This window comes from Leptodactylus fuscus, chromosome 2, assembly GCF_031893055.1.
Source record: "Leptodactylus fuscus isolate aLepFus1 chromosome 2, aLepFus1.hap2, whole genome shotgun sequence".
Classification (NCBI taxonomy): Eukaryota; Metazoa; Chordata; class Amphibia; order Anura; family Leptodactylidae; genus Leptodactylus; species Leptodactylus fuscus.
In genome coordinates, this window is record NC_134266.1 from 141474798 (window position 1) to 141493457 (window position 18660).

The 18660-nt window shown below is 39.9% G+C and overlaps 1 protein-coding gene across 5 annotated transcripts in view; it reads right to left on the reverse strand.

Annotated features, from left to right (window-relative positions):
• The window catches only part of BCAS3 (BCAS3 microtubule associated cell migration factor), an 849167-nt gene that overhangs the window by 761010 nt on the left and 69497 nt on the right, over window positions 1–18660 (reverse strand). The gene's annotated exons all lie outside the window — the stretch shown is intronic.

Below are 18660 nucleotides of genomic sequence, written 5' to 3' on the forward strand. Positions count from 1 at the left end.
GATGTGATGGCTGTTTCCAGCCCTGATTATCCTGGTTGATTGTGTTCAGTAATGAGGCCAGCTCAGCATGAGGATCTTGTACGTTAGGTTGTCCATGCTTACTGATATGCATGAAGACTCGATCACAGTAAATGTTCTTATTTTTCTCCAATTCAATCTCTGAATGAACTGCTCTGAAAGATGGCCTAGGTGCTGCTGCAATGGCAATCACAGGGTTTTCCTGATCTGGTTCCAAAGAATCTTGTGTCTTACTTGAAGAAGAGACTATCTTAGTCTGACTGCTGGTTGCTTGTGCTGCAGCATTTGAGGTTGGGTCTGTCAGCCTTGTGATGAACTCCTCATTCTGGATCCCATTACTTTCAACAGTCTCTAAAGTCTTTTGACACTTTGAATTTTGTTCAGTTCCAAACGACTGTGTTTAGATTTGGCTCAGTCACAGCTCCAGAACATGCCTTGGAAGGCAAGGTTTCCTTTAATGGCTCCATCTCAGCAGGATGATGATGATGATGATGATGATGATGATGATGATGATGATGATGATGATGATGAACCTTGGTTAAATCTGGTGTCAGAAGGGAAAGTGGTTTCTGATCTACAGCTAAAGTACTGGAGCATGTTGTTTGGACTATTAACACCTGATCAGAACCCTGTAGAGCTGGGATAGGGAACCTTCTGCTCTCCAGCTGCTGTGAAACTACAACTCCCAGCATGCTCCATTCACTTCCATGGGGGTTTCAAGAACAGCAGAGCAAGTATGCATGCTGGGAGTTGTAGTTTTGCAACAGCTGGAGAGCCGTACGTTCCCTACCCCTGCTGTAGAGGTAATGTAGAGTCCGATATTAGAGGACCATTACCGCTAGTAGTGGTTGCAGCCAATTCTCCACCTTTGCGGTCCTCTAAATAAAAGTTACCCCCAGGACTTGATGCCAAAATGTTATCAATTTCCCAATCAAAATCAAGGTCAATGTCTGGGTCCTCAGTCCAATCCACTGTATCAATCCCACACAATGAAAGTGATGGTTTTGGAACCACTGTTTTAGGGGCTAACAATTTTAAAGGGGCTAACACTTGCTGGTGCAAAGCTCAACTCACCCAAAGGGCAAAAAACTCTGCTGGTGCAAGGCTGAAAGAAGTTAAAGGGCCTAAAACTCTGAAGTCACCTCAAGGGCTTCTATCTCTGCTGGTAGCTCAGCTTAAGCGACAACTTCATTTGGAAGGGCTCACGTTAAGGGCCAGAAAAGTTAATTTTTGAAGGTCTTACCATATCACACACACACACACACACACACACATCCACAATGACAGTTAAGGGTAGGTACTGTTGGATTTCCCATTGCCTATTCCATCTGTGGTTGTTATGGGCATTGTTATCTAAAGGGGTGCATGCTAATGTTTCTTTAGCTTTAAATTTGTGTTTCTGTCCATACTATTGTGGAGGAAAGAAGGTTTCCAGGTATTTTTCAACTTTCATCGAGGTTCTATTGAGTGTGGAAAGTGTCTAGTTGATAGGCTGTGATGGTGGGGTAATACGGTGACTTGGGCATGTTAGATGCCCCCAGACATGCTTCCCCTGCTGTCCCAGTTGCATTCCAGAGGTGTTGTCATCATTTGCTGAGGTGTCATAGTGCACTTGGTGACCCTCCTGAGTCAAATAGTGGTTTCCCTTGAAACGAACATTTTTTCCCCATAGACTATAATGGGGTTCGATATTCGTTCGAATAGTCAAATACTGAGGGGCTATTCGAAACGAATATCGAATATTTCACTGTTCGCTCATCTCTAATTATTACTGTTATTTATTACCATATAATAATAATTGGTAATAATTGGTATAATCTGTTTTAAAGGTTTTACAAGCAATAGAAATTTGGAAGGAAAACATGTAAAAAGTGCTTCGATAACAGGGGTGGGTTTGTGGTTAAGGGAGCAGAGAGAGTAGGATGACACCTGGATATGGCGAATGGATATGACACAAATTAGAAGGGGAGGGTGTATAAAGTTCTGGCACAGCAGACCAGTAAATAACAAATACAATATAATATAACAGAAAATAGCGGTGGAATGGTGACACTGATTGCCACTGCCATTATGAGTCTAGCCTGAGAGACAGGAGTTTTTTTGTTTCCTGAAGTAGTGTTTATTTATACAGGGGGGAAATGTACTTTTTCCCCAATATGGTTTTTTGAACCCTGCGCCAGAAGAAGACATGTGAAGAGGACGTTCCTGAAGAAGATGAAGGCGTTGCTGGAGAGTTCTCTCGCAGCATTGAGGATGCCCCCAGTGCTGCGAGAGAACTCATTTGCATACCGATGAAAACCAGGATTTATACCGAACGGCGGTGCGGAGAAGACATCTAAAGGTGGGAGAAGAATAGTCTTTCTTAAGGCTATTCCTATGTGTTAGTGAGAAAAATTGAGTTTTAATGACAGGATCCCTTTAAGCTCAAATTGATTATATAACTGTACCTTGAATGGGTATTGGTAAACAGGTATAATATCAAAACTTGTGTCACTGTTCAAATATTTCTGGACCTGACTGCATGCTCATTTAAAAAACTAATTTGTTTTTGTGTCATCATGGTCTCAAAGCCAGAACTTTTTTTTTTTAATATTTGACAGCTGGATGAACAAAAATGAGTCATTTCATGACATCAGAGGTCATATAATTTTTAGTCCAACTGATGGGGCACCATTAGGCAGATAGGCATCGTATTAGGACTTGCTGCTATATTTTAGATTGTGTAGGGATGAAAATCATTGTGCAGTCATTCTTCCTCGCTAAAGCTGCTATTGTATTAAGCCAAATAATCTTTCAATGGCAGTAGAACATGGATACTAACCAGACTAGCTGGAATACATAAAATGATCTTCAGTGACCACAATTACACATATGAAATAAAGCCAAAAAAAAAAGATTTACAAACAATAGAAAAATAAGACAATCTGTATGTAAAATAATTATTCAATATAAATGAAACTAAAAACAAATTAAAATTCAGGATAAATTTGCATAGTTAGAAGAGTTAGTTAACTCTATTTAAAAATATCCAACATACAAACTTTCAAATATTGGTAAAATAAAAACGATAAATTGTCAAGTAGAACTTGCTGTAATGACAAAATGAAATAATCAGGTATACACAATATAACTAATATATCATTTGTTTCATGTTTGATATTATTTAAACCAAGCGTTTTTTTGTAAATGTATTTTACTGCATGTCAAAACCATAAAGCAAAAAGTCACCATGACCATAACTGCTTATAATAAAATTTTATTTCCACGTATAAATTCGCTTGTGCCAAATCTTTACAGGCTTCTCAGTTCTGGAACCTTTGCTAAACAATATTTTTATTACACTGTGCACTTTTATTAGTTAAATATCTTGGCAAATAACCACTAATGTTAAAAATATACTAGAACTAGGTTTATAGCAACCACAGAAAAAGGTGCAATGTGCTAGGTTCTTTTATATATAATACTTCATTATTAAACTCTCTTTATTGTTAGACTAATTAGTTTTGGCTTACGGATTTGCTCTTGGGCTTACATCTGTCGCTTTTGGATCTATTTAACCTAAATCCGCTACACAGTGGTGGCAAGTTCTGAATTCATATTCATAAGTACACTGTGAACAATATAACTTTTAAGCAAGGATGGATAAATAATAAAAATTAATGCCTCTAAATTCCTGATGAAGCTTAAAAAGTAGATGTTTCATGTACTGCATTGGGAACCCTTTTCTATTAGCCAGAATAGAAGAGCATATTTATTTTATTTTTAATTTTCTTCTTCCTTTTCTTTTCTCCTGTTTGTGATGTGACATTCCTATACACTCAGGGTCCAAAAGACACGGGAAGGCGTGTCCCAGTGCGGGTTGTGTCGGATATGACGCTCAAACAGTGTGACGCAATGTGGCCTATGGCGCTAGTGTCATCAGGATATCTGAGCAGTCTGATGCAGACAGGTGTCTAGTGAACATGGCGAGGTCAAAAGTGTCCTGCAATATCGCAGAGACGTGAGCAGCTGCGTAAACTAGCGCACCGATTGACCACGAGTATTTGATGAATGGATGTCACTTCACTTCCGCAGAGTTGTATAGGGCTCTCGATGGTCTACTGTGGGTCAAATCACCGCTGATTTGAATGTGGGGTGACTGGGACCCCATTTCCACCAGGACTGTATGCTGAGAACTGTACCACATAGGTTTCAAACAGTCGACGCCTGACCTGTGTCCCTTTGCTGTCGTTAGTAAACATAGTAGGCAAACCCGACGCGCGTTTCATCTATTAATATAGGCTTCGTCAGGGGCACCCTGATGTGGTGACCGCGCTTTTAGGTATGCTTTGACTCTGAATACTTGTTTATAATACCTGGGTTTTATACTTGTGTCTATATCACATGGTTGTCATGGAATCTTTTGCTATCTCTGTTTGACTTTAGTACTACTTTGGGCATCTTTAATAAATTTTTGATTTAATTGTTACATCCTTTTCACCTATGTATTTTCATTTATACTCCTCTACAGGGAGTCTTGCCTAGTATATTTTGTTATAGCCTGTTAGGTTTCTTATAATCTCACCTTCGTCATATGGATGCTACATTAATAAATATATAGTACCAAACAAAAAAATATATAGGGCAAATCTAGGTAGTATTTAACAGAAACCAACTATATTGACCCATAGGCCAACTACCATATAAGAACAAAAAAATCGATATAAAACGTATAAATTTATTGAAAAACATAAATAACAATAAATATGGATTCAGAGGCAATTTGTGCAACCAACAATGGATGCAATGAAATACATACTAGCAGGTTTCTATGAAAAATGCGCTTTATAATTAGTCAATGCAATACTGAATGACAAAAACAAGAGTACTCCATAGGGTGGGTATCCTTCATTGTGTTCAAATAAGTATATGAAAGGATCATAGATCACTAGCAATTGCTGAAAGCTAACACATTAACCCACAATATTGCAGACATAAGAGGAAGCATTTGAGATACATTTACATTACCTGTATGTATAACATGCATTAGTACGCGCCCCGACGCGCGTTTCACCACATAAGTGGCTTCGTCAGGGGGAAAGGCTATAAGACTAATATTAATAAATATATGTTACTTTGTTCTACCATAGTACTATTTCTATAACATATTTAAACTAATGCATTGGTTTGTACAACTTCATCTAATAGACTTGTATATCCCCATATTTCTATTTTCTTAAAAAGGGAGCTACCATTTTAGCAGCGCTATCACCTCTTTCAGATGTGTTTTGGTGTATTATGGATATAACTATCCCTCTAATATTTGCCCCACTTTGTACATAGTACTGATTGTGCTTTTTTTTTTTTTTAATTGCTAATAAAATATTTATGTTTCATAATATTGATGTGGATGTTTATTTTTGAATTGATCCTTTGCTGACGTTGCAACACAGAGCTCGAAGACTGGCATGGGCCACTACCATCATCATTGGACCATGGAACAGTGGTGGCATGTGGCATGGTCTGGTGAATCACGGTTCCAGTTGTACAGAGCCGATGGACATGTGAGAGTGTGGAGTATGCCCCATGAAGCCATGGATCCTGCATGCCAGCAGGGACGTGTCCAGGCGGGAGATGGCTCTGTCATGTTCTGGGCCAGGTTCACATGGTCGCAATTGGGCCCCATTGTCTAGATGCAGGGATCAATGACCGGTGCTCGATATGTGCAACTTATGGCAGGCCATCTGCTCCCCTCTCTGGTGTTGGAGTTCCCTGATGGGGAGACTGTGTACCAACAGGACAATGCAACATGTTGCTGCTTGTTGGTGGCACGCGACTGGCTTAATGAACACACCAGTGACCTTACAACCCTCGAATGGCCTACCCGCTAGTACCCACCTCAACCCAATAGAGTATGTATGGGATGTTGTGGAAACCAATGTCTGCTCCATGGAACCAGCACTAAAACACAGGACCAATTGTGGGCTGCAGTGTAGACTGCGTGGATCAATATCCCTCCAGAACTCTTTCAACACCTCGTGCAGTCCATACCTCATCGTTTTGCTGTAGTTATCAGGGCTTGCAGAGGGGCGACCCACTATTAACGGCGCATCTGGTAACTTCCCATGACTAGGTGTTGTCCAGGAATTATAGGAAACTCAGGGGCGGTAAGGATGGATGTAAAACACACACACACACACATTTCAAATCACACTCATTATCTGCAGAGCTCGGTTTGTATAGTCCCAGCCCCCTTTCTCTCCTGTACCAGGACTTAGTGTGACAGAAGCGGAGATACTCACATGACCACTGAGGCCAATTAATGGCCTCAGAGGTCACTGGCGAAGAGCCAGTGACATATCTGTGTGACACCAGTCCCTAACAGCAATCACTGAGATCATTGATTGGACTCAGTAGTCATGTGTTTCAAGAGTCTCAGTTTTGCTGCTTTTGCTTTAACCGTGCTAACCTGTGAATCTTCTGCACTTTCTAGGGCTCTCCTATGTGGATCCAATAAGCAGCTTAGAAGGTATATTTAATCCCTGTTCCTTCTCATTTAGGTGCCTACTATTTGGTTGTACTTTAGTGAGGTTTCCATACTCTAATTGTGCTGAACAGCTTTAATATTGACCTCTGGCTTGTTACTGGAAATTCACTTCTTCAGATTTTGGCTCTTGTGATACCCCTCAGGCTGACTTTTGACTTGAACACATTCACTCTTCTGATTTATTCCCTTGGTTTTCATCTGCTATCTTCGCTATGTGAAATTTTGTTCTACTGCTCTCTGTTGTCAACCAGTTCCTGAAGTTTATAATTTCTCCAGAGAAATTATCATTACAATGTGAGAGTCTCCATTTCCAGCCCAGAAAAATCCCATCACAGGAGGATAAAAGGACCATTGCCTGAAGTCAATCATATTTATATGCTAATAGGATAAACTCTGCTCAAAGGTTTAACACCTGCAATGTTATTTGGATTTGCTTTTGTTTAGTTTCGTCTTTGCTTTGGGCTTGACTATAATTGTCTAATTGAAAGATTGTGGACACCTTATGTTTTTTTTACCACTGACCTAGAATTATATATGTTGGTTTGTGAATTTATGCATTAATACATTGCCTGAGGAAGTTTTCAAATGTGAAACGCGTAGCATTAATTTATATAATAAATAAATATATATCATTTTATTACTTGCATTATACATTATCTTTGGGTGATAGAATTTGCGGGGGGGGGGGGGGGGGCAGGGGTTTTTTTTTTTTTTTTTAGATGTATTTATGGAAATGAATCAAAAACAGGAACCTGAGAGCAAATGTAAGAATATTTACAAAATCAATTCAAAATGCAGAATAAGGTGAATATAATACAAGGAGATAGCTACAAATCCAGAGTTATCTGTGGAAAATAAAGGGGTAGAAAGAAAAAAGAATCATTAACAAACACAATGGGGAAAGAAGGGAGAGGCGTAGCCCTATAGTGCATAAATCAGAGGGTAAGGTGGAAGAGAGATTCAGCCTAGGGGAAGGGGTATAATCACAGCACTCAATCTTATTAACAAATTATAACTGAAGACAGTATGACACGCCTTGGATGTTGGACCTATTAATCCAAGGTGTCCAACCCGTGTCAAGGAGTGTGCAAGTGTCAGAGATGGTAGCATTAATCTTATCATGGAGCATTATTGTATTAACTCGTTGAATAACATGGAAAAATGAGAGAGCTGGACGTTTCCAGTTGAAGGCAATATGAATTTGAGCAGCTATCAAAATATACTGGAGCAATTTATATTGGGTGTATTTGAGGATTGTGACTTAAGGCTAATCAGAGAAAACTCCATAAGGGTGATCTGCCATTGCTATTGGACATGCAGCAGTCAATCCATGGAGATGGAGTTAGGATAATATCAAGGTCCCATTCTCAGGTCGCCTTAAAGACCAATTTAGCTTCAGAGGGTGGAGCATTCAGTATACTGTATATAAAAGAGAGAGAGTCCCCATCCGCCATTCAATACCAAGTCTATCAAAGCTGGTGAGGGAAATTTCCAGATTAAGTGGAGTGAGAGAGCATAAGAAATGAAAGATCTGGTTAGTCCTGAAAACCTCTGAGGGAGGCGGAAAATACATGTTAATGAAATAGTCTTTGGTGCAGACTCATGAGTAACAGAGGAAAATCAATAAGATATTGAAACCTCCACCAAACGAACACCTCAGGCCAGTAGGGAAGAGGGAAATAAGAAGAAAGGGGAGTAATGGGGAAATCAGCTTTATAATTGGCGGCTAAAATGAACTCTCCACTGCAATTACAACATAACATCAGTTTCCTTAGCAGCCACTGGGATTGTATGAGGCCAACCGTGTGGTCCCAAGTAAATCCTGTAGGGAAGTTGGGGCTACTAGTGCTGATTCTAAGGGCAATCTGCTTTGTTATACATGACACATAGTTGTGATAGCCTACCAACAACATCATATTTAGAGGAATGAGAGACTGATAGCCCACCACATCTCTTATGGAAACACACAATAAGTCTGCGAATACATGGTTGCTTATATGTCCATATGAAATTACAGATTTCTTTTTGTAGGCTAGCTAGGGAAAAGGAGGTGACTGAAGTCGGGAAGATATGAAAATAATAGAGGAATGTGGGGTAAGGTAACCATTTTAACCACGTGAACTCTACCAATCCAGGAGAGGGTGGGGAAACGCTTTGCAACGTGATCCTTAAACAGCCTCGGGATCAATGTGGCATAGTTGCACTTAAAATGGTCATCTAAGGAATTGCAGAGGTTTATGCCAGAGTATGGTAGATATTTTTCGCTAGTCTGAAAGCCAAAGTTCAAGGTTATTAATTTCTTGGGTTGGTTTTTGACCATGTTATCTATAATTTGAAGATAATGGCTCCTATTGTGGTTTGGAGTCCTAAAGTCTTAGAAATAACCTCATAGAACTTTCCAGGTTGATGTATGCCAGTGACTTTTTGTGCCTGTTTCTTCTAGAATTTCCCTTAGTCAAAGTACAGCTTTCATGTAGAAAATCTGTAATGAGCACAAATTAATAGTAAAGTTTAACCCATAGTAAGGTGTAGATTTAATCATTATCTGAAATGCGAGCAGTTATAGCAAGTGTTTAGCAGCAAATAAGACTTCTAAAACTTTGGATTTGTAGAGTTTAGGCAGTCAGTGTTTACTATCTCATGCCTCATTAACCTGCTTACAGGAGTCATCATTCCAGATGTCATCCCATTGTTACATTAAATGTCAGCTCTGTTTTCACTGGCATTCTGCCTTTCTTAGCCAGTCCTAGCTTACTTGCTATCTCTGTATTCACTGACTGTGCCTGTCTCTTTAACAAGCAGTTTTTACCTGTTTAAAGAGGACCTTTCACCTCCTGGGGCACATGCGGTTTTATACACCGCTAGAAAGCCGAGTGTGCTTTCCAGTTCTGTGCCTCGGGTGAAGAACTATTGGTGCCGGTACTGTAGCTCTTCACTGTCAGAACGGCGTTTCTGATAGTCAGTCAGGAACGCCCTTCCTCACAGTAGCGTCTATAGCGCTGTACTGTGAGAGCGGTGAGGAACGCCCCCTCTCCTCCTGATAGTACGCGTCCATAGACAAGTACTGGGGGGGGGGGGGGGGGCGTTCCTCACTGCTCAGCGTCATGTGGTTTCCACCAGAAAAGGGCAAAAAATGCTTTTTTCAAGCGGAATGGGGAACGGAATCCCCAAGTGGAGACCAAGCGCAGGTGTGAATCTAGCCTTATCCTATTACTCTACACTACAATTCTGTCCAGCTTGATCAGCTGCTATCAAACTGGGACCATCTCAGGAGGTAGTGGTCTGGCAGACTACCTGCAGCAAAGACTAGATCCGTGTATGGGAGTTAAAGCTGAAGACTTGGGACTTTGCTAGGATAATACCCTTAAAAGTGGTCCCAAGCCAAACGAGCTGGCAGCACAGTGATTCAACAAACTGTTTGTGACACCATCTTGGTTTTGATCTAGTGCTGTACCCATTCCAATTTTCCCTGGTTTCATAACCCCACCTAAATTCATCCTCTGATGCAGTGATTAGTGTCTCTGTGAGAGGACAAAGGTGGCAAAAGATGGAGCCATAGACAGAACAATGAGGCATGAAATAATATGGGCAGCAGATACAAAACATATTATATGAAAGGCATTATAGGAAAGGCACTGGAAGTTCAGAAAATCAAACAGAGAAAAATGCAAGAATGCCTCTGGAGGTAAAAAAAAAAAAAAAAAGAAAAAAAAAGGACAAAATTGAAAAAGGGATTGGCTGTGTTACTGGAAGCCTGTTTAACTTGGATAACACATTTAAATTGTATGTACATTTATATACACTTTTCTAACTTTTCATATTAAAGAAGTTCACCTCAGTCATTCACTTCACTGATTCAATGTTCTATTCCAACTCTTCCCAGTTCCACTGTCAGTCTCTACATTCCATCCATCTTGATACACAGGAAATGCCGATCACTGGTTGCAGTAACAACCTGTCACTGATTTAGTGGTAGCTTTCTGTGATTTTACGGACATATCAAGCCACTAATTTAACTAAAGCTTGAATTTAACACAAATTGTGACATATAAGCTATTTTCAATTAGATTCAAATTAAACTTGCAACATAACAAAGGTGCTTACGTACAATGCTGCTGGAGATAGCATTTTTGCTCTATCAAACGGTACAGGAGTGCAGTGCTACTAGGTAGTCCATAGCATGATTGGCTTCAGTTATAAAACTCATGTTACTAACACTACTTTTCTATATTATCTGTGCAAAGAATCTACAGTGTATTTTTATGTGATACTAATTCACACTACTCTTCCCTGATTTTCACCTGTGCCTCAACAAGCAGGAGGCAGGCGAGAGCAGTGTGAGTTAAGGGAAGCTTCATAACTAAAGGACAATAGTAGATTTCACTGATCTATCACTTGTTGCTTTTAGATAGGACACTGCACATAATAAGTGCAGTATGAGGAGGCTATGCCCTCTGCCATTGTAGAGCCAGAACCATAATACGAAGTGCAGACGGTATTAGGAAAACCACAAAAGAGGGTAAGAAGGAGCCTGGATGTTCCCAACCCATAAATGGCACATCAACTAGAACAATTAAATAAATAGAGCCTCCACATTATTTGTTAGCAATAGCCTACCATACTGCACCATACAGACATAAAAATGAAGGACTTTAACATTTTACATTATTGGAATGTTTTTTTTCTGACAATATTTAAATTTAATTTTCAACTGACAAATCAGCTAAAAAAAACAAACAAACAAAAACATACTTCTATTTTGCAATGTTTGTAAAATTTACAATCTCTCTTGAAACATTTCCTTTTGTGTAACCAAAATGGGACTGTATCTGTCTGCTGACACGTTGAACATAACTCTAGAATGAGCACAATAAAGGACGGCTTTCAAGCTGCCCTGTAATAGCTGTCTGCAAAACCATGTACAGACATAATGCAGACAGCTTATCTAATGATTGTAGACCTTTATTTACTGAGAAGTGAAAGCTGGGACCTATTAAAATGTGCCGCTCAGAAGTGTATTTAGCTGAAGCTGTGAACTTTTCGCTTCACACCTGGGAATGAATTCTTTATCACGTAAGGACATCTTTTTTAAGACTGTGCCAATTCGTTTGAAGCAGACTCCAACATTAAACAATCCGTCTTTTACTATTCCACAGTAAAACAGTGTGTGAGCCTTGCTTGATGGTAATCATCAGCTCCATTACAATTCATTTTATTTTGTTCAGAATCATTAAGCTGGTGCGTTAGATAGCTGCTGAGTCCTATTACACTGCTCTCTTTTATCCGATTCCAGATATTAGTCAAATGCCTTTCTGTGCGTTTCAAAGCTTTATTCATTTGCAGAGTAGGTTAACTGGGGAGGTCAGAATTTGCCTTTTACAGCCATAGCAAAATTATCTATTTTTTTTTTTTTTTTGTTTTGTTTTTCTAAATGATCTTTGGACAAAACATGTCCTAATTCTAAAAGCAATTTCAAAATGGGATGGCATTACATATATTTCCGCAATTGATATTAATAACCATAAAATAATGATGGCAAGCATCAGGGAAAGGAATTGTTCTAAAACAATTTCCGGTTTAACCCCATCAGTTAAGTTAAAATTCCCTTTCAGTGTGCAGTCAAAACTGTTATTATTCACTGAAACATTAAAATATTGTGTACGTTAACCTACATGCTGTGAAAATCAAGCAAAATACATTAATCCTCTGAGATGCTAGAAAAAATTCTGAGAATGCATGCATGCAGTTAGGGTATGGGGGCACTCGTCCACATTAGGGAGAGTGTTCGCCTACATAGGCAGTACGGAGACTTACAAGTCATTCCTGCTCCGCTAGGGATTATGGGTAAAAAATATGCAAATCTAGTCTCCTGGATGGAATTAGGAGAACAGAGTGCACTCTGCACACCACCCTATCGTTCATGATGTTTAAGGATGCTGCCCTCTATAGGGTGGTGTACAGAGTGCACTCTGTTCTCCTAATTCCATCCAGGAGACTAGATTTGCATATTTTTTACCCATAATCCCTAGCGGAGCAGGAATGACTTGTAAGTCTCCGTACTGCCTATGTAGGCGAACACTCTCCCTAATGTGGACGAGTGCCCCCATACCCTGGTCTATAGTCTCTCACCATGCTAAATCAGTATCCCTACACTATGCTGAGGATGGCCCAATAGGCCGAAACAGCGCTGTCCATAGTTGGGAATCTGTTCCTTTTGGGACAGAAATACTGATTTAGCAATTAAATCCACATTATGATTAAAAGACTTTATAACTGAGTCGTTCATGATGTTTAAGGATGCTGCCCTCTATAGGGTGGTGTACAGAGTGCACTCTGTTCTCCTAATTCCATCCAGGAGACTAGATTTGCATGCAGTTACAAATCTGTAACAAACGACAACAGGTAGACACAAAATATAAAGGTAAAAGCCACCAATATTTGTGTAAAATACCGTATATACTTGAGTATAAGCCGAGTTTTTCAGCACAGTTTTTATGCTGAAAGTCCACCTCGGCTTATATTCGAGTCATTACGGTAATACCGTAGTTACAGACCCGGCATACAGACACGCTCCTGGCAGAAGTACCGGGGCCTTCTAGCAGAAGTACCGTAAGTACTTCTGTAGTTTGAAATGAACAGCATCGCCATGGCAATGCTGCGGGCCCGGCACCCGCCCTGGTGTCTGTATGCCGGGTCTGTAACTACCGGTAGCTGTAGTCTGTAGTTATAATGGCGCCGTTCTGCTCCAGAGCGGTCGCCATTGCAATCAGCACCTCCACTGTAACTCTTACAGTGGTAATGCCGGAGTTCAAGAGCACTGGAGTTACAGTGGAGATGCCCTCCGCTGCGGGGAAGCGGCAGGCGCCGCCATGCCCCTGGAGAGGAGGGAGCGGGTGCGACCGCTCTCTCAAATGAGGCCCTGAAGCGATTGAGGGAGATCCCCGTCCATAGCAGCTAAGGAACAGAAGAAGAAAGAAGGAAGACTTCATAATCATAATCATTAGTTTTCTGTGCGGAGTGATCTTCGCTTAGTCTGATGTAGATTATACAGCCTGGTCGCGGTTGGAAGGAAGGACCTGCGATAGCGCTCCTTCTCACACTTGGGGTGAAGCAGACGGTCACTTACAGTGCTGCCAAGTGCCATCAAGGTCTCATACATGGGGTGGGATTTATTCTGCCGCATGGAGCTCACCACGGACAGTATCCTTCTGTCACCACCTGTACTGGGTCCAGGGGTCTCCTGATCAGCCTGTCAATTCTATTTCTGTCCCTGGTTGATATACTGCTCCCCCAGCAGGCCACACCGAAAAAGATGGCTGAAGCAGCCACAGAGTTGAAAAAGGCCCTAAGAAGTGGCCCCTGGATTCCGAATGCCCTCAGCCTCCTGAGCAGGTAGAGTCTGCTGTGGCCCTTTCTGTGCAGCGCCTCCAGGTGATCAGCCCAGTCTAGTTTATTATTGAGGAGCACACCCAGATACTTATAGGTCCTGACTATCTCAATGCATGTTCCTTGGATCTCCACCGGGGTCGGATATATGATATATGATTATGCTTTTAGGAGAACTCCTTAAATTCTACCTCCCAGTATATATCAAAGTACTGGTTACCAATCTCATACAGAATTCATTTTAGAATACCAACACTGTCGAAACGATAAAAGATATATTTGAAAGGTAAACACTATACCATAGGCTCACTATACCATTTTTTCACTAGCCCATTCTTAATCTACAATGGAAAATACTGAACCTTGTATGCAGCAGGATCAACATTAAGTAACCCATTAAAGACACAGCCAAAAACTTCCATAATGACAGTTGCCCCATTTTTCAAAACTAACGTGTATTATTTTATATGGCAATAACTGAGATGTTTTAGTTTGAGTTGAGTTGAGTTTGAGAATGTTTTTTCACAACATGTTTTACTTCATGTTAGTGGTACACATTGATCAAGATTTTTTTTCAATTTATTTCTTAAAATAAATACATAAAAAATAGGACATTTGGAAAAATTAGCAATTTCCAAAATGTGAAATGCTCTGCTCTTTTAATGTAAACTGCATTTTATAAGATTTACAATAAAATTTCCCACACATCTGTTAGGGAGCATTTCAGTTCTGAAGGGGATTAAATTGATCCATATATTAGAAGTGCCCATAAATCACACTATTTTCAAAACTGTAGCCATCAAATAATTTAAAATAGTATTTGGAAAGTTTGTTAGCCCTTTAAGCATTTCAAAAGAATTAAAATAATATGTAGGTGAAATTTAGACAATCCAATTATTTTTCATATATATATATATATATATATATATATATATATATTTTTTTTTTTTTTTTATTTTATTTTTATTTATTTTTTTTTTTAATGTAGATTGTGGGCCCCAGATATCAGTATGTCTTTGGAAAATAATATATTCATTTAAACCTACAGTTAACACATTCACAAGTGGTTAAAGGGGAAAATGCATCTCATTGGGTTTTATGCAATTTCTCCCAAGCACAGAAATACACCACATGTGGATGTTAACAGCTGTTTGGACCTACGGCAGCGAGCAAAAGGGAAGGAGCGACACTGGTGGCAGATTTTGCTTGATTACTTTTCAGGTGCCATGTCTCATGTGCAGAGACCCTAGAGTACAAATACAAAAGAAACCCTCTAGAAGTGACCCCATTTTGGGAACTCACCCCTCAAAAAAATTATTAAGGGGTATAGTGAGCATTTTGACCCCACAGCTGTTTCACAGATTTTATTCACATTAGGATGTGTAAATGAAAAATTAATAAGACGTCACTTTTTCTCCAACAGTTTTCATTTTCACAAGGAGTTAAAGAAGAAAAATTGCACCATAGTTTGTTAAACAATTGTTCATGAACATGGCAATATCCCATACATAGTTGTACTCTGCTGTATGGGCACATGGCGTGGATCGGAATATAAAGAGTGTTATTTGCTGGAATAGTTTTCAGGTGCCATGTCGCATTTGCAGAGCCTCTAAAGTACCAGTACAATGACAACTCCCAAAAAATTATCCCATTTAAAAAATTACACTAGTCAAGGAATTTCTCAAGGGGTATTGTTATGATTTTGAGTGCTTCCCAAAAAATGATGTGCAAAGTGAAAATTTTAATTTTTAAAGAAATATGCAATTTCAGTGTCTAATATGTTGTATCCACTTTGTGTCAACAGAGACACAAACTAATAAAACGTTTAAGTGGGTTATCACAGGTACAAAAAAAGTTGTATATAGCTGTTTGGCCCCACAGCAGGGCTCAAAAGAGGAGGATCACTGCATTTTATAGCTTTTGGAGTATAGATTTAGAGAGACTCGTTTTTGGATAGCAAGTTGGTTTTGCAGAGCTCTGGAGGTGCCTGTAAATAGGAATTTCCCATAAAGTGACCTTACTTTGTAGGGCCAATTTTAGGGTATCTGCAAACATGACATGGCAACTTCACCAGAGGGTGACCCAATCCATTCTAAAATAAAGAATTTCACTGAGTGTATGGGCAAAACTAAAACTTTTAAAGGTAAAGTAAAATAAATAAAAAAAAACTAACAAATAACAAGCAAGCAGGGGGCGGCGATGTAAGTCCAGAATGATGATGCATGGGTGCTCACAGCACAGGGGGAACACCCCCTGTGCTCCCAGAAAATTGATTTACATAAGAAGGAAAGAGGTTTTTCGTGGAAACAGCTTCAAGAATGAGGAAACAAAAGGTATTTCTAAAATAGCCATTCTAAAGGCTACGTGAAGAAAAGCTTAGTCAAAAATGTAAATTCCCAATGATAGATGCCCATTAAAAGGTTTTAATCTGTATGTCTCAGAACTGGCAAACTCCACCATCTTTTGAACAAAATATGTATTTTCCTTAGGAAATTTCTTACATTTACTAACTAAGAGGTATTCTACAAGGTCCACAACCGAGGTTAGTATAATCTACTAACACAATCCAAGTGAAAAACGACACGACATCAGAGCTACTAAATACTAATAAAACATTCATGTAAGGCAAATGTGAGTTATGAGAGAGTGAATGTAATACAAAGCAAACAAGTATTACACATTCTGTCATTGACATTTACATGGACATCGATGCCAACATTGTCAACTCTTTGTACAACCATGTCAAGAACAGTAAAGAATTATCCAAGGCATTTATTACACTCCTATATTTTACAATGAAAATGCACCTTAACATAAAATTGTAGCTTGTCTTGCAATTTCTTAGATGTTTTGCTTCCTTCACTGCCAGCTACATTTATTTGGCTGGCTGCAGTTATTTGTCACAGTTATTCTTAAGACTGATGTTTTAAATCCTGGTATAAAATATATACAAAAAAAAAAATTTCTGGACACAATCTTCACAAGAATTTAATTGCTTCAGATGGTCCTCTTTCTTTTCAGTGAAATCCTGCTGCTTAGCAGATGGTGATAAAAGTTGGGAATATGTTTCTCCTTTTTAAAGCAATTTTGAGTGTAATTACAGCTCTTGATTATGTCTTTTGTTCAAGAATCCATTATAAACTAAGACATGTGTGAGCTAGCACAATAATATATTTTTTGGCACTGTACAAATAGGTGAAAGGTGAACAAATGAAATAGTTCTCACCGAGTGGCACTAAGTATCTCTGTTTTGCTGCAATCTAGTGATTTACTTGGTCTGTACTATCAGTTTACCTGTAGGCAATTTACTACATGGCATTTGTGTACTTAATGACAGGCCTAATTTTGGAAAAAGCAGGTTTTGGGACACAAACCCGCCAGCATGTCCGTATGCACTGGTGGTTTAGTCTTCCAAACCTGCCTGCCTTGGGTCCTTGTGCGCTAGTTACACTGCTCTCAGCACATCTGTAGTTCAATGATGAAGCCAAGGTAAGATGCTAAGAGGTAAGAGGTAAGATGCTAGTTGAACAGATGCTCCATTTGGGACTGCAATGTCCAGCAGCCCCTTAGAGGTATATGGAGCACCAGACACACAAATGTACTGGCGCTTTTTTCACAGGGAGAGTTCAGGGTGCTTTCAGACATTTATTCTTTTCATCGCTGGGGGATCCAAGAGTTGGACCCTCAGTGATCTCACACTTATCTCTGGTCCTGTGGATTTTGTGGAAACTCCTCAAATATGTAGTAAAAGAAATACCGTATTTTTCGGACTATAAGACGCACATAGGTTTTAGAGGAGGAAAATAGGGAAAAAAAATTTGGAAGCAAAAAATGGTAAAATATTTAATATATGGGAGTTGTAGTTTTGCAACAGCTGCAAGGCCATATTGACAGGTGACCCTGCAGCTGTACGGGGACGCATAGAGTGTTTTTTTTTGCGGGGCCAGAAGTACTTTTTAGTTATACCATTTTGGGGACTATATATTTCTTAGATCACCTTTTATTGAAAAAAAAAACCGGTGGTTTATGATATATGATTTTCTACTTTTTTTTATATATATATATATATATATATATATATATATATATATATATATATATATATATTCTAGGGACAGGAGGTGATTTAGAACTTTTTTTATTATATATTTTTAAAGGTTTTTTTTTTGTTTTTTGTTTTTTTTACTATTTTATTCCCCCCCCGGGGGCTTGAACCTGCGGTCACTTGATTGCAAGTCCCATAGACGGCAATACAAGTGTATTGCCGTCTATGGGACATTCTGTCTATTAGTATTACAGCTGGTCATAGAGACCAGCCGCAATACTAATACAGCAGTGACAGGCCTGGGAGCCTCATTAGGCTCCCGGCTGTCACCCGAACAGGTCGGCTCCTGCGATATCGCCGTGCAGGAGCCGGCCTGCAACTTCACAGGTACGGGGCCGGTGGGGACCGGCCCCGGGGGAGAAGGGGCCACCCGATACTGACCCGGCATCCACTGTACTAGAGAGGCGGATGCCGGCACGGGATAGACGCCGGGGCCTGAGACATCGCTGCGCTCCTCTGCCCTGCATGAAGCCAGCGGCGGGGGGACAGAGGAGCGGAATAGCATCGCCCTGCCGCTGCTGGCTTCATGCAGGGCAGAGGAGCGCAGCGATGTCTCAGGCCCCGGCGTCTATCCCTTGCCGACATCCGCCTCTCTATTACGGCGGGTGCCAGGCGCCACATTCAG